At 38.6% G+C, this 16434-nt stretch overlaps 1 protein-coding gene and 1 long non-coding RNA gene across 5 annotated transcripts in view; both read left to right on the top strand.

The window, feature by feature from the left end:
• LOC109289615 overlaps nt 1–6944 on the top strand; it is a 16130-nt gene extending 9186 nt beyond the window's left edge. Inside the window, exon 3 of the long non-coding RNA XR_002095429.1 lies at nt 6307–6944. This is a non-coding gene — a long non-coding RNA (uncharacterized LOC109289615). The remainder of the gene's footprint in view (nt 1–6306) is intronic.
• FTO (FTO, alpha-ketoglutarate dependent dioxygenase) overlaps nt 1–16434 on the top strand; it is a 491290-nt gene that overhangs the window by 368891 nt on the left and 105965 nt on the right. The window lies entirely within an intron of this gene.

The raw sequence follows: 16434 nt of genomic DNA on the forward strand, positions 1-16434 counted from the left end.
TCCCCCTCCCCCTCCCCCTGCCCCTGCCCAAGAAAGCTAAACTGGGGCAGAATACCTTTAGTGGGAGAAGTGAAAGAGGTAGCAGGAACTGGTGGAAGAGCATATGTGGGTCAAAGCTATTCACCTGCAACACAGTCAGAGCTGGAGTACAGACCTCCCTCTTGGTTAATATATTATATATCTGTATATAGATATTTAGATATAAATATATAGAGATATATATATATCTAAATTATAGATTTATAGATTATATATATACCTCATTGGCAGTAATGGAAAAGGGAAGATGGAGCCCAGTTAGAATGATTTAGTAAAAGGAACATGGTTTCGAATGGTTCCAGCCACAAAACCACTTGAGTGAATCCCTTTGAGCATTTTGCAAAAGCAAATGGAAAGGTAGCTCAACTCTAAAAATCATCTAACATATACATGCAGGATATTGTTTTTTTCTTTAACAGATCCATAAGGGCCTTTTCAAAATAATTATGTGTTTCAGTTATATGATTATGTATATTTATGCTCCTCTTGTCATTAAGTGTAATTACACTAACTACAAGAACACACCATGATAGTGCAAAAATAGTTTTCAAAAAATTAAACAACAAAACCTTAATTGAAAGACCATTAAGCATGGGAGACATTCCTATCAAAGCAAGGTAATTTATACTCAAGAGGAAAAGAAATCTTTCCTGTGCCTGAGCATATTCATGTGTCAGGTATCCAGTTGTAGCCCTATTGGTCTAGAGTAAAAAGCAATCAGGGCTCATGGTAGAGGTGATATCTTTTATTAAACCAACTAGATTTTTGCAAAAAAAAATCTTTATTTGCAAGTTTTGGGGCACAAACACCATTTATCAGACATTGGAGAAAAAATGGTAAGAGTTCTTCTGGGTAGAAATGAAAGCTCATATTTCATCCTGTGAAATGGGATCTGGATTCGTCCCATGAAATATGAAATTTTGGTGCAGTCTTTTTAAGGTATGAGGTTGCCTAGTAAGAATACATTATGACCTCATTATAGCAAATCCTGTTCATAACAATCCATTCAGCAGCGACTGATTTTTTTTAAAATTAATTATTAGGATGCAGCAAATTGACTAACCTTACTATACCCTATTATAGCAAACACTGTTTTTTACTCTACTTTACTCCTGGTCCAAGGAAAGGAGGGGGTTTGTTATAACAAAGTGGTACCCTGCTTAGTTGTATTGGTTATACTGTATCCAACCTAAATATCATTTTGTTTAGCTTCTAAGATGCTATGAGACATTTTCAGAAAATAGAGATGCATTAGCATGACTAAAAGTTTGTAGGTGTAAACATCTCTTACTCAGCATTTCCCAACCTTTTCCATCCCGTGGTACACTTACATAAATACAAAAAAATCGCGGAACACTGGATGCCACGTGGGGGAGGGGGAATGGCATGTGACTTAATGCGGGGGGGAGGGATGGTACGCAACTGAACAAGAAGCAGGGAAGGATGGCATGCGGAGTGGCGAGTGGAGGGGGTGGCGTGGCGCTTGAATCACTGTCTGGAACCATGCACACAGACAGATGTGGGGGCGTGGCTCCCCCAAATTCTGCAGCGTACCTGTTCATGTCTGACGGCATATCAGTGTGCCGTGGCACACCAGTTGGGAAATGCTGCTCTAACCAAATACACTTCATTGGTCCAAACGTTCAAGAAGAGCTGGTTTATTAACAATTGTATGAATAGTCCCTCTTTTAAGCTGATAAATCTTTTCAAAGATACAATCTTTTTTACTTTGTCACCCATCAACTCATCCTTCAGATGTTATTTGCATTAGCTTATGATATTGTTGTTCCTTGTATACCAAATAGAATAGACTTCATCTCTTACGATTGTGTAAAGTTTCTTTAATAAAAATGTTTCAGAATCACCTGTATCTTTATTTTACGAAGGGGGTGGTGAGCCCTGTTTTGAAATATCTCTTGAGGATGATGTCTACAAGGTCCTCCACTCACATTACGTATGGACTGAATTACTGAGCAAAGAGTTGAACCACCTCTGTTTCAGATTGGTTACGGTGGTAAAAACTGGTTCACACTGCTTTGCAGAAGAAGGATGGATAAAATGCTCTTTGAACACTCAAGATTTTTTTTTAATGTTGGTGCAGAAGGCTTGCATTTATATTTGGCTTTCTAGACCTGTCTCTTGACCTTCTAATTACTTTATTTGAAACAGCACTGAGGGTATAATAAAACTGGAGGTTGTCTCTCGTTTGCTTTATCATAAATTAAAGCTGTTAGTTTGGTGAGGTGAAAGTAGAGGCAGAGTGTTCATTACTGCACAAGTGACGGCTTGTCAATAGCACTGCCTTTTAGTTTGTTCTAGTCAGCACTTGCTGTGCATTTTGTTGGACCACTGGGAAATAAACACAACAAGATTATACATTTGGAATACCACAAGAGTTCATGGAAAAAAAAACAAATGATAAATTATACACTTGGTAGAAAGTGACATGCTATCTTGTGCTATTAACAACCAGAGATAATTGCAGTGAATTGTAATTGCAGTTTGCAACTTACGGTACAGTGTGTCCAACATCAATCTTAATAGTGAACAAAGCAATTTATATTAAAACTTAATTCACTTGGTAACTTTTTGCTGTATACAAGGGAACTAACAGATGTAGCTTTTCAGAAAGTTCAAAGGCATTTGGAACATGGAGAGAAATGCTAATGTAGCAAGCCTTAGAGAAATATTGCATTACTCTTGTAATGAAAACAAATGTATGCCATTATATCCTAGTTTGTGTTTATTTAATAAAATATACAGTTTGCAGTTCGATGAATGAAAATCGAATGATGTCCTCTTTTTAGTCACAGATCAGACAGGAACAGCAATTATGCGTACAGTATAAATGGGATCTGAATTCCCACATATTGTTTCTTTATTGCATTTTAACTTAATGGTACTAACCCTCTATGAGATACAGTACTAAAATGAGGAATATTTTTCTTTGATTGAAATTCTTAAATATAGGGCTTTAGCTGGTATTATTTAGTAGTGCCAGAGTATTTTCTTAAAATTGCCTGGAAATATTGCAAGTTTAAAATGAAACCTCTAAACTGTCTTAGTTTGAGGAATTATTCTTTTTTCCATTTAATGTATTTTACAGTGAGGTTTGTCATTAGTTTCATTAGGTATACTATTCTGACTTTCTTCTTATCTAGAAGAAATTCTTTAGACATCTGATTCGTCAAATGTCTCTTAAAGAGGTTAGAGCAGATGCATTGCATTTATTCTACCAGGTTTTCCCTTTCTCTCAGCATTGTAGTTAGTCATTGGTGTTCATCATACATGACAGAGAATTCCCTGGGTTACAGAGTCAAGATCAGTGACCTTACGTTTCTACCATCTGGTTGATTTCAGGTTTGTAGGTGATTGTCACAATGCACTTTGGTATTATGAATGCGTGAGCACCATTTTGGATATTGCCCTGTTTGGTGTAAGAGTCTCTGAATCCAAATATGATTAGAATCATTTAATAAATAGAGTTGTCATTTCAAGAGTCATCCCATTATAAGGATTGTACCCCTTTCTTAGAATGCTATAATCTGTTTTCACAAATTTTGCCTTTGATATATCATCCTTGGAGCAGATTCTCAGCTGGTATAAACTAGTTACACTGAACTCAATGGAGCTATGACAATATAAACCACCTGACAATTGAATCCTATAAAATATCTGAAAGCACCTGATGAATATAACAGGGCCGGTTATTGCACTTCCTAAATATTTGCTCATAGGGCATGAGTGTGGGAGAGAAAGATATGAAAACAACAGTTCAGTTCACAGCAAATTATTTTCTTTTTGTAGGTAATATTTTTCTTTACTTTCTTGGGGTTCAGGAGATTCACAGTTGTTTCAAATTCCAGATTTCTAATCTAACAGGAGTGAGTGGTGCTGCCAAGCTACTGGATTGGCCATCAGCAGGGATCTGGGTTTTCCATTTGCTGTGGAAAAACACAGAAAAACATGGATTTTCTCCTTTAATGGACAAAAACATGGATTTTCCCCTTTTAAGGAGAAAAATCCAGGAAAGTGCAGGTTTCCCCTAGCAGGCTGCCAGGCAGCTTGGTGGAGAGCAGCACCTGCAGCTCCCTCCAGTTAAGTCTGTGGGGGCAGGGGAGGGGGAAGGGGACACAGGTGACACATTGCAGGGCATAAGGGAATGTTTATTCCTTTATGTTAGCTCATTCAGCATAAAGGGGGAGAAAAAGGAAGCTGCCCCAGGTGCTAACTTGGGGGGGAGGGTCGACAGAAGTTGCTGTTGCTGCCAGCAGTGTGTTCGCAATTTCAGACTAGAAGTTGCTGTTACCATTTTGCTGTGGATGCCCAGTTGCATCCCTACTTTACTGAGCTTATTCATTGTGAATTTTGCTTGGTGGAAGTCCGCACCAAATCTTTCAAAGGGAAGCTAAGTTTGGCCTTCATGCCAAAGAGCTGCACTCACAGCTCTTTCTGTGGAGTTGTGTGTATATATTTGTGAGCAGGTTTTAGTACAAAATAATATTCTGTTTAGTAGGCCTGTGTGAATAGGGAAGTATTCAGATTCAGCCAATTTGGAGGACAGTAATTCAATTCAGAGATTTCGATTACTGTTCTGAATTGATTTGGCCAGATCAGCTCTGGAAGATTTGGTGCTGATTTGGAGAGATTCAGTGACTCAGATCGGCCGGGGAGAGGCAGGCACAGCTAGGCGGCTGCAGGTTCTCCTGTGGCTTCTCCGGCTGTGCCTGCCTCTCCCCATGGGAGAAGACCTCATGGCTGCCCTGCCTGGCCCGGTACTCACTGGCTGCAGGAGTGGTGATTGGGGCCTCTGGGTGCTCATGGCAGAGCCCCCCCATGCATCGCGGGGCAGTTGGGATCACCCCCCACCTGCTTGGCACCCATGCGGCAGCTGCGCCATGGCATGAGTGTAGCACAGCTTGGCAGGGCGCTGCGGACTGCCTGGGAGCTGCGGTCACTGGAACTAAGTGCTGCTGGGTTCCGGCTGACTGCTAGAGCCACCGCAACTCCCAGACGGTGCAGGGCACCCTGCTGAGTAGTGCTGCACCCATGCCATGGGGTACCTGCCACATGAGTGCCAGGCACGGGGGGGATCCCCGCTGCCCCCACTGACCCACGCTGTGCAGAGGGCTCTGCCACAAGTCCTCAGAGGCCCCAATCGCTGCTGAACTCACAAAGGTGTTCTCAATTTGTGCTGCTGTTCAGCAGCAAATATTTTATTGTGGAAAAGCACAGGCAGCCCAGAGCTACCCATACACTCCAGCTGTCCTGGGCAAGTGTGCTGGGGACTTGAGGGACCTGATCTTGTGCATCCCAAGAATTCCCAGGCAAGATTGCCTTTCCCAGGATCTCTGGGGTGCATCTTAATAAGCAGGGAAAGCTAGGCAGGCACTCCATGGGCTTTCAGGACCTGATCCTGTACAGGTATTCCCGGGGTGTGCAGGACTGGGCCCTTTAAGCCATAGTAGAACATGTTGCCCATTGTCCTGCAGCATCAGCAGTGGGACAATGGATGACTTGTGTTTCACCTAGTGAAATGGATCTGCTTTGCTGGGACACATCCTGACACAGCTGAGTCTCTTCATTTAGTGATGTTTGTTTCTCCCCTTAATCTCTCTTCTGGGTTGCTTCAGGGGCAGTCTAACAATGGCCTGCTCATTGCTTGCATGAGATAGAAGTGACACAATTTAATGCTGCCTGAGGATTGTATAACAGCAGAAGGGGTAGGCAGATGTGCACTTAAAGGTCCAATTTTCAATGGAGTGCAGCAGCCAACACCTCCCATTTAAAAACCTAAATAAGGGGACAGGTTTTCACAAGAGTTCAGACACCACTTATTTATGTACACATATATATTTACTGTCAATTTATACACACATTCCATAAAAAGGCACGCCCATCCTTTGCTCTAGGCGCTCCTTGACAAATGTTAAAAATACAGCTATACAAAACAATACAAAATGACTGCTTACCCAATAAATAACAATCATAACCTAGCAGCAAAATACTTGTATTTACTCATGATAGTCTCCCACCAGAGCATAAGACTGAAGTCAGATATTTTAGTGTTATGCAAGTAGCAACTCCCAAATCAGTCCCTAAAAGCCTAATTCAGATTGTGTGTTGCCTTTTACCCACAAAAGTTACACGTATTAGTGACATTGTTTAGTGGTGTTAGAGTGGTGAACTTGGTCCTTTTTATAAATAACTTCACTGTGTCAACTAATCAGTATTTCTAGCACTGTTACCTCATTCTAGTCTATACAGTACAACCTCATAAATTTAGCATGCTTGGGACTGAGCATCTGCCAGAAATCTGAAAATTCTGGATTTTTGAAACCAGAGAGGAGGCCAGTTGTGGAGTCAGGGGGAGGACGGGAGTAGTGGTGCCTGGTCCCGGAGCAGCAACTGCACACAGGGTGGTGAATGGCAGCAGCAGTTGCTGCATGCAAGCTTCCCCCTCCGCTGCTCCAGGACTGACTGCCACTACTCCCCAATATAGTGTATTTTTAAAAAGTGCCAGAGTTTCAAGAATTCTGGATTTTTGATATCTGGATTTATGAGGTTTATATTGTGCAAACTTTAGGAAGAATTAACATGGAAAATGTAATCTCAGGATTTAATAAATCCAGTATATGTGCTGTAGTAGAAGTGCATATTAAAATCAGCAATATGAGAAAAGGCTAGAGAATTCTGCATAATTCTACACTCTACTTCATAATTAAGACACAATAACATACTAGTCTTCTGAAATAGAAAAAAGGTAGGGGGAAAAAAAAGGCCAATATTCCTTAGAAATGTCTCAAAATTATAAATATGTTAGGGCTAAAGAAAGAAATAGAAAATGGAAGGCAGAAGCAAAAATTAGATTGAAGGTTTACAACAAGAGAATGAAAGTAATAATACAGCTGCACAGAACTAATTTTAGTCAAAAGGGCTAAAGGGAATAGAAGATTTTAACAAATTATATTTCATGGTAAAAGGAATGCTGGAGAAAGAGTTAATTTGGTATTGGAAGGTGGGTCATGGAATTAAAGATGGTTGTAGAAATCCTGAGATATTTACAATTTTTTAGAAATCTCTTTATCAAGAAAAATAGGAAAAGCCATTCAGTCAATTGAGAAGTAATGAAGCCAAAGTAAAAATATTTATCAAATGAAAGTAAAAGAACACTTGGAACTTTTAAACATGTGCAAATCATCAGGTCTGGATGACATGCATCTTAAGGTCTGAAGGGAATTAACTAACAAACCCTTTTTAAAAAGTCATGGTAATACAGCTGGACTAAGTGATTTCCAAATATAATTTAGAAATAAGAGAAATAACTTTGGTTAGCTATTATTTATTAGGGTCATATTATTTCTTTGTTGTGGTATTCAAACCACTTCTGTGCATTCATGAATATATTTGTAATTTTTAGCAGGAATGATTATTCCTCTAAAGCCTAGTCTCAGAAGCCTGCTATTTATTATTTCCTATTCACTACTAATAAGAACACATGGCTATTGAATAGTGCTTTTTAAATTCACAAAGGAAGTCACTATCATCTCCACTTTGCAGAAGAAGAAGCCGAGGCACAAAGGGTTGAAATAACTTACCCAGGACACCAGCAGCGGCCAGAGGGTGTGTTCTGTTAAAAAAGTTCTAGTTAATTATTCAAGGAACACAAATGATACTGTGATACTTGGAAAGCATGACAGAAATAATGAACAGTAATTAGACTGAAGGAAGTGGTTTGCAAGAAAATGTAGTCTTGGTATTTGGTCCAATCTTGCAAAATAGTAGATATATTCAAAGAAAATCTGGCTTCAGATGAAGTGCTAACCAGTATTAGCAGAATCCTAACCTGCTTTGGGCTGTTGGGATGGTGTAAGGCTGCTTTAATGCTGCCTGGCCCAGCCACTTGAGCATTTCCCTTCTAGGGGTCACAGAACAAGTGTAGAAGCTCTAACATCCCATCTTCTTGTTTTCCAGGAGAGGGAAATATCCTGGAAACCTCTATATCTGACTTAGTCATGGCTGATAGACCAGACTAGAAGCATTTGATAGCCAGGACAAGTTAGAATAGTTGCTAGACTTCAGTAAGTCTCCCCCCTCCCGCTTCTTTTTAATGCAATTTCTTTCTTTTACTGTTGTACAGTTTTTGTGAACTAACAATCCAAATTAGGTTTTATGTACACAATAGGACAGTAGTTTTCAAACTTTTAGGCCATGTAACCTTTTACCTGCAAAATATTGTTGCTTATACCCTCTACACCCAAAACATCTCTGATCACACTGATGTCAATGCACAGCAACCCCATTATTCACCATTATTGCATCATTGCTGAGTTTCAGGTGTACCCCTTGGCAAAGCACTGCATCTGTTCAGGGGCACGTGTATTCGAGTTTGAAAACCACTGCAATAGGATAACAGCTTGCAGCTGTTGTCAGTGGAAATCACATCAGGCATAGAGATCACTGAAATCATGCAGTGCTTTTCCATTGCATACAGGATCAGATCATAAATGAGCAGTTGTTTATATGCCAGAAAGTGTGAGCATCTGTGATTGAAGGATAAAACATAGAGCAAAATCTTTAGTTTTGGAGATGTAACATTCTGGTGCAGTTAGTTATTAGTTGCTGCTACAGTGTAATTGTTTCTTGGGATCTCAACCAGCATGCTAGTGTCAAACATTATAAAAGAGATGTCTTAACGGAAAATAACCATTTCAGAGTAAACCTGTAACTGACTGGGTTGAATGAAGAAAAGTTTGGGTTATAAAATCAAGTTCCAACACTTTTCACTTAGCCAAAATATTTGCTGCATGTTCTAAGAAGTAGAAAATGAAGGGAAATGTGCCATGCAATTTTTCTTTAACCTTTTTGCAATGCAACAGGACAATCGATACAAATCTTTGCAGTAATCACATATTGATTTTCCTAGAATATAACTCCATTTAAAGCATTTTTATCCCCAGGAGTGGAAGCATTGGAGGCTATCAAAGAAGGAAGTTGGTTTCCTTGACCCCATCTGCAGTTCACAATTGATTAACAGAGGCTAGGTAAAATAAATAAATAAATGAGAGGGAGAGAGAAAAGAAAAGTCACTGAAAGGTTAATACGGGCTGGGCAGAAACATGATTATAGTGCATTAAGGTTTTTGTAAAATTGTTAGGTCATGATAAGCTAATAAATGCCTTCTCAGAGCCTTACAAGTGACTTTGGGAAGGTGGGTTCTTCAGTAAATCACAACTGAATATTACAATGCCAGAGTTTTATTGACATTGCTTTGAATGAAAGTAATTTTGTACTGGTCTAATGATCTGTACAAGTATTCAGATATTGGCTAAGGATGTTAAATAAAACTGAATAGAATCCAATACAGTTCAGCCTTATCCTTAAGAGTAAGGATCTTATACTGAATTTTGGTTTTGACAACAGTTCATAGCAAATTGTAATAACATGCCATTAAAAAAATCTATGCATTTCTTTAATTTTTCCCATTCAATTGCAAATATCTAATTGAAATTACTAAAGTGGAAAATACAAGAACAAGCTGATAGATGAGAAACAAAAGAGTCACGGAAAGATTTCCTGATCAACCCTTTTCTGTTCCTAAAAAGCAACACTAAAATAAACAACAATAAACACATTATTTCATTTTCAATAACAATAAGGTGTAACAAGTCTGCATTGGAATTGGGATCAGAACTTCTCCCAAAAGAAATGTTTGGCTTCAGGATTTGCTTCTGTCAAATTCCACTAAATTCAGCTTTTAGTATTGAGGACTCTACTCACCACCCATCACTTTACTCATTCTTGCTGATAGCCTTTCTCTCCTCTTCAAGTACATACATCTATGCTTTCCCTGTCCTCCAGCTTCATTTCCTGTAGTTTTTGTTTCTGAGGCCAGGTTCTCACAGATCAGCCCTTTATTAAATTAAAAGGTGCATGTAGCCTCATTATCCTTCTCAGTGTGTTATACTTGATACTGTTTATTTTACCAACTTCAGAGCTTTTTTGCTTCAGGCAAAGCAACTACTACACATTGTCAGATAAAGTACCTTATCTGTCAGCAGCACTCTTGTGAATTAATCATAATTCAATAGGCTTACTAATCAAGATTTGAGATGAATGTTTTGATAGAGCAATCAGAGTTGTCTAATCTATCATTATTTGACAGTTGCTTTAGGCAGAGTGCTAACTTGGCATTAGTACTTCTTTTTGATCAGTTTGGCAAGGCTCCACCAGTCAGTAGCATTGGCTATAGCAATGGACCTCTACATATATAATAATTAAAGGCCTCTTTCAGTTTCAGGGCAGACTGGGTGGAGCACGGCTGAGATCAAACTGCTCACACCCTCCCTGTAATGCATTATCAACAAATTTTTTAACAAGAAGTTCACTTTGTAATTTTCACAAATAATAGAGGTATGCAGAGCTTGTTGACAAATCTAAGACATGATTTATGGCAACATATGCAAACATTGCTCAGAGCTGAAAGGGTCACTGGGATAGAGAAAAGATCATCTTAATAAATTGTTAAGTGTTACTAATTATGAATCCGGCCACGTCTGATGTCATTAAAATTTCTTCTCCTTTTTGCCCAGTTATACATTCTTGGGGGTAATTTACAGCATGGCTTGCAGCAGTTTGCTCAATTTGAAAACATAAATGAAAGCTTTCATTGTATATTGACATATTTTTCTTGTTAAGCAATGTTTAAAGTACTGATACAAGATGCTGTAATAGTGGGTTAGACTACAAGTGCAAGTTTGGTACATTGTAGTCAATAATACATTAGTGTGGGAAAATGAAGGAGAGAATTGATGTATTTTTTATTATAGGTGGAGTCCTGTCTTGCGATAAAACAAAATGACCTTTGAGTATTATTGGCCAAATTCTGGCCCTTTTCCCTTTTAGGTTTTATTTCGGCATATCACTGCTGCAGAAGCAGTGCAGACAAATATTCATGCACTGTTCCAGTGCCATCTTTCTGCCATAATAATCTGTAGGCTACTTAAGGTACTAAATCAGGTGTCATTCACATCTTAACTAACAAGAAGTTTTATCCTGAAATCAGGATCATAAGGAAGGAGGCCTGACAAGGATGTTATTAGGTCATCTATTCTAGCCCCTTAAGGGTGATGATACCACCTTGTGCACTCAGATCAATCTACATATTAGAAGTGAAAACAGTACCTTACAAGCAAAATGCTAATTCAAGTTAAAGAAGAAAAAAATAACAAAAACCAACCAGTAAAACTGTGGAGGGCTGTGTTCATAGTTCATGTGTAAGAAAAGAAGCAGCTTCAATGCTGGCACCTAATAACCAAGTTCTGGCTGGTATGTAGGGTTTTTGCAGGTTTATAAGTTGGGGTGAAGACTTGAGTCTGCCAGCCCCTTTATTTGTTTACACAAAAACCTTCCAGAAACTTGGTGCATTTGTTGCCTGGTTGAAAGCTGATGGGAAGTTGTACCAGTGCTGGACTCATCACCCCAAAATGGGCATTCCTGATGGTGCAAAGCTAACAAGAAGGACATGTATGCTGTATCCCCTCTCTCTATCACCTTAAAAGGCTTTTTTCTGCCATTCTCTGCTACAAACAAAATGCCTCCAGTAACTGCCTCTGTTCTGAAGGGAACCTCTGATCTCATCCCCTAATGCAGCATGCCTGTTAAAATCATGTGCATCAGTCAAGTGCAGAGCCATTTGGGTGAATCCTTATGGCTTCTGCTTCCTCGCTGCAGGAACCCAGACAGCACTGGAAGATTTGGCCTCTTTCTGACTTTTTTTAAAGGATTTTTTTACATGTTGTCTGCCACTGCTCTGTTAAAAGCCAAAGTGAATATTATTTGTACTTTTATCACTCCTAAAATACCACAGGCTTATTTCTGTGGTAATGATAAGAATTACATTGATTTTGCCACCACAGGATTACCTCTAATATCATGTCAGCAGTCCCATGCCATACATTTACTGCTGGTCACAAATCCCATCTCTCCATAAATATTGAAAGAAAAAATAAAAGGGTATTATTTTCAATATTCAACTACTCTGTTGTTTCATTTGTGCACTGAAATGCTGTTGATTACTTTCAAGTTCTCTCCAATAACCTAATAAAGTAAACAGGAAAATCCGTACAAGACTTCTCAATTTGCATGAGGAAAGCTTTCTGATAATGAAGTACTGTGTACCTAAACTGGTTGATTACATTTCTTGGCCTTCTCCATCAATTTTTTCAAATTAAAAATCCCATTTTGATGTTCGCCACTCATTCAAAATCCTGGTGCCTTGACAGTCACCTCTGGCTTCATTTTCTTTTTGATAAGATCTAAAATGACATGCAAGTGTGCTGTGCTCATATATGAGGTGACTGATAGTTCTGTGCTCTCACCACAATAACATGAGATTAACATAGATCAAGGATTTACTAGGGACATTAAGAACAGGCAGCCTCAGCATATTTAATCCACCAGGGTTATTTTTTTCATTTTAACTAGTTAACATATTAAATAATAAATAGAAATGAGTCACATTATTTTCCTTTATGCTGCTAATAAATGTTTGTAAGCTGACAGTTTTATAAAGTTGGAGAGGGAGAAAATCTTGGTACAAAAGTGTTCTGTGTGAAAACTTGTACATGGTTCTGTTCACATGATCATGTCTGTAACACCTGTGCGATCCCTAAGGCAATTCAGTCACTCATTTTTTTTCCTGCCAATTTGCTTGCTTCATTTTGATCTATGTTTGCTATCATTTATCAAGTGACACCTTTAGAATGTTTTCACATTAGTTGTGCTGAGAACACATACGTTGATAATTACATCAGTCCTGCCCAATACAGGGGGATTGATTAGACAATTGTCTACAGGTCTTTACAACCCAAATCAGTCTATAATTTTCATGCTTTTTTCTTAGTTCTCTGATTATTTAGATATTTTCTCTATTATAGTTTTTCAGACAACATCAAAAACTTTTTTGTGGGGGGAAGGCAGTGGTCTAGAAGTTGGGGAAATTAATCCTCCAAGTACTTATGCACATACATAACATGTGTTGGCAATTCCTTTGACTTTACTGAGACTGTGTGTACAAAGTTAGAATGTGTTTGTAGGTGTGGAAGCAGAAGTTGCTAAAAGATAATTTAAGATAATACTTTATTAATAAAATAGACTATTCAGAACCACACAAAATTCCTGTTTTCAAAAAATATCATATGGTTCCCCAAGTTTTGTTCCTAGAGGAATATTATATGCAGAAGGCAAGATGCTGTAGGATGGCCAGCATGGTTTCATTGTGGGCAGGTCATGTCTAACCAACCTCATCTTCTATGATCAAGTAATGAACTGCTTAGATATAGGAGATGTGGTTGATGTCATATACTTAGATTTTTAAAAGGCTTTCAATATGGTCTCCCATGATGCTCTTATAAAAAAAGAAACCTGGGGAATTGTGGGCTGGCCAAGTTCACAGTCAGGTGGGTTGGGAACTAGCTAAGGGATCAAACCCAGAGACTGTTAATGAATGGGTCTCTATCATCCTGGCAGGACGTGACCAATGGTGTCCCGCAGGGTTCATTTCTTGGCCCCATGCTGTTCAACATCTTTATCAATGATTTAGATGAGGATGTGGAAAGCACACTGGCCAAGTTTGTGGATGATACTAAGTTACGGGGAAAAGCGGTCATCCTAAGGGATAGGATGTAGATCCCAGCAGACCTGGACAAGCAGAAAAAGTGGGCAGAGTAAAACTGGATGCAGTTCAATAAGGAGAAATGCAGAGTGCTTCATGCAAGGAGAAGTAATCAGCGACATGAATATAGCTTAGGAGAAGATGTCCTGGCCAGCATGATGGTTAAAAGGGACCTCGAGGTTATGGTTGATCACAGGATGAACATGACCCACCTGTACAGAGTGCAACTCTGTAGTCAACAGAGCTAATAGTATACTGGGATGCATTAGCCAATGTGTTGCAAGCAGAGCTAAGGAGTGATACTTTCTCTATATTCAGTGCTGGTGAAACCCAAGCTGGAGTACTGTGTCCAGTTTTGGGCACAGCACTTCGAAAAAGATGTGGAGAATCTTGAAACCGTCTAGAGAAGGCCACAAAAATGATTAAAGGCCTGGAGAACAAACCTTATGAGGAAAGGCTAAGGGGATCGGGGACTGTTCAGCTTGGGTAAAAGAAGACTGAGTCGGGGACTTGGTGCCTGTCTACAAGTATATAAGGGGTGAATATCATGAGCTGGGAGAAAAAGTGTTCACTAGGGTGCCCCAGGGGAGGACAAGGAGCAATGGCCATAAACTTAGAGGATGGTTTCAGGTTGGATGTAAGGAAGAACTTCTTTATAGTAAGGGTGACCAGAATCTGGAATAGTCTTCCGAAGGAGGCGGTACAGTCCTCAACCTTGGAAGTCTTCAAGAGAAGACAGAACAGACTTGTTGCTGGGATCATTTGATCTCAGCAATATTCCTTCCCAGACCAAGGGAGTTGGACTTGATCTTTTGAGGTCCCTTCCAGCCCTTAACTTTTATGATTTCTGTAATAAATATTAAATGTAATAAAAAAGGAGTAGGATATATTCCCACATTTCATCCTGAATATGCTGATCTCTCTTTTTCTAATTTTCCAAATGGAATTACATGTTCAGACATGATACTAAAAGGAAAAGACAGGGATTCAAAACTAGACTTTTTTTTTTTAATGTGAGAATGCTCTATGGTTTTGCAACTGGTTTTTGACCAACTTCTTCAAATGGTACTGAGATTAGTAGCTCTTCCTTGGATTACCCTTTCACTATAGGTTGCCCTTGTATTTCAGTATAAATGTCATCGTGTCACTTCACTTCAAAGAAGCTGCCCCTTATCCATAGTGGTTTGTAAGAGTTTTCCTGGCTATATTTTATCCAAGATTAGCAGAAGCACATGTTAGTCTCTTGTAATTCTCAGAGGCCAATTAAAAAAGACCTAGACTGAAATCAAGCTCACTTTAACATAGGCTATAGATTTTGAACCAAATCTTCAGCTGAACTTGTGGATGCCAGTTGCATCTGAAGAAGAGGGCATGCAAAGGAGTTATTTATGGCTCTCGGGCTTGTTCTATTCTATGTTGGTCTCTGAGAAGGAACTCCTCAACTGGTTGAATTTACTTGGCTTCTGTCTCCTTTCTCCACTAGGTTCTTTACAAGGTCTGCATCCTTAGGAAGTTAAAACATCTGTACGGTCAAAAGTTAATACAAATAAATACCTGTCAATGAATATGATATGAAAAAGAGCTATATTTGGTCATTGGTTACATATGCAGAACTCCGATTGACCGTAAGGTGCATGTATCTATCGTCCCTATCATTTGATGACTGCAGAATAATATCACATTTAAAAAATTTTAAGGACAAGTTTTTCTATTTTAACCAATGAAGTGCATTCCAGTGAACCAGTGAATACATGGATTAAGTACATTCATTCTTGTGGTAGCTCTGGTAGCTCTAAACAATGCTGCTTCTTTAGAAGAGATTTATCTTAAAGCACCTATTACCACAATTTTCCAAGCCTTTAATTTATTATGTGTTCCATGTTTTATTACCTCTTCCACATTTTTGCTATCTCAGCTCTAGTTTTGAGTGCTGAAAGGTTAAAAGGTGTGCAGAAATGGCAGCTGCCACAAAGGTACATCCATACTAGAATTTTTAGACTATTTGAAAGAGTCAAATGTAAAGGTATTTATTTCCTAACTACTTTATACATTTTATGTTGTACATTTAGACTCCAACATACACTTTAACTTTCAAAGAGGCTTTATAATAAACATTTACCTTTCTCTCTGTTTTAATAAATGTGTATGCTCAGGAAATATAGTTATGTTTTAGTAGTGACACTATAGTAAAATGCCTGGTAAACTTTCCATTTTAAAGCCACAGTTAAAAAAAAAAAAAAGTGTGTGAAACTCAATAGAAATTCCTTTCCTACACAAAGGGCAAACTGTCAAGGTATTTATAGCAACAAAAATGCAGTTCTTTCACCAGGCCATACAAGTACCTAGGTGTACACAGGTTATAGTAGTCATGGTTTTATTATATTTTTAAATAAAAATATCTTACATTTATATAGCACCTCTTATCCCATAGGATCCCCAAGTACTTTAAATATATAAGGATCACCTAACATGCCACTAAAATTCCTTTGGCATAATGTAGCTATTTTAGCGGGGGAAAGTGCTTTTTTAAGTAAATACAAAAATGTTTAATCTCTGAACCAAAAACTCCTAAATTATTTCCATTTATTTTAATAGGACTTATTATCAGCCCTTCAATCTCAACAGAATATAATATGACCTATTTATACAACTCCTTTTGTTAATGACATTGCCCCTCCCCCCCAACCCCTTTTTTCCCTTATTTGCTTACATAGCAGGAT

This window comes from Gavialis gangeticus, unplaced genomic scaffold (genome assembly GCF_001723915.1).
Source record: "Gavialis gangeticus isolate Ggan-Ray unplaced genomic scaffold, GavGan_comp1, whole genome shotgun sequence".
Classification (NCBI taxonomy): domain Eukaryota; kingdom Metazoa; phylum Chordata; order Crocodylia; family Gavialidae; genus Gavialis; species Gavialis gangeticus.